Below are 701 nucleotides of genomic sequence, written 5' to 3'. Positions count from 1 at the left end.
ATAATCTTCTATATCCTAAAACACTTTTTTCAACATGTTGAAGTTTTTAGCCAGGTACAGAAAAAAGATTTCTTCTTTTTAGCAGATCTCCATGGGATTAGTTTTGTTTCACAGCAGGAAAATGCAGTGATGTATTTATAATGTGTTCGCTGCTCAGCTGTTTTCCCTTCCTAGAAAAGAGGAAGCAGATAGAACTCCTCAGGGAAATAAACAGCGGCATGGACACTGTGGGTTGATATATGTGTTCTAATTAACAGTTTCATAGAGGATGCCAGTAGCAGAGCAAAAACCAAACCCACCAAAGCAATTTGCTGTGTTGCCTGACAGCTTGCTCACTCTCTGGCATTAAAAAAATATTTTAATCTGCAGAAACTAGGAAAAAAATCAATGCTAATTATTCATGACATTTCTGAAAATTGAGGAAGAAATTGGATTGTGTTACGGACAATGAATCTGGTAAAGCAGTGGAAATACAGTGCAACAAGTTAACAGGATAGGTGTGTCAGCTTTAATGAGAGATGGCACATGGCCACGTGGTGGCAGCAGAGGCTAAGGAATTAAGGTTTTTTTTCTGCATTAAACTGCGGATAAACAGGATATGGTCTAAAGTTCCTAACTGATTCTTCAGGTTCTAGAAAATATACATTATATATATTTTCACTTAAAAAGATGTGGCACATTCATCAGACCAGAAGTTTCTG

The sequence above is a fragment of the Pygoscelis adeliae genome, unplaced genomic scaffold, assembly GCF_000699105.1.
Source record: "Pygoscelis adeliae isolate BGI_AS28 unplaced genomic scaffold, ASM69910v1 Scaffold108, whole genome shotgun sequence".
Classification (NCBI taxonomy): Eukaryota; Metazoa; Chordata; class Aves; order Sphenisciformes; family Spheniscidae; genus Pygoscelis; species Pygoscelis adeliae.
This window is presented reverse-complemented; position numbering follows the sequence as displayed.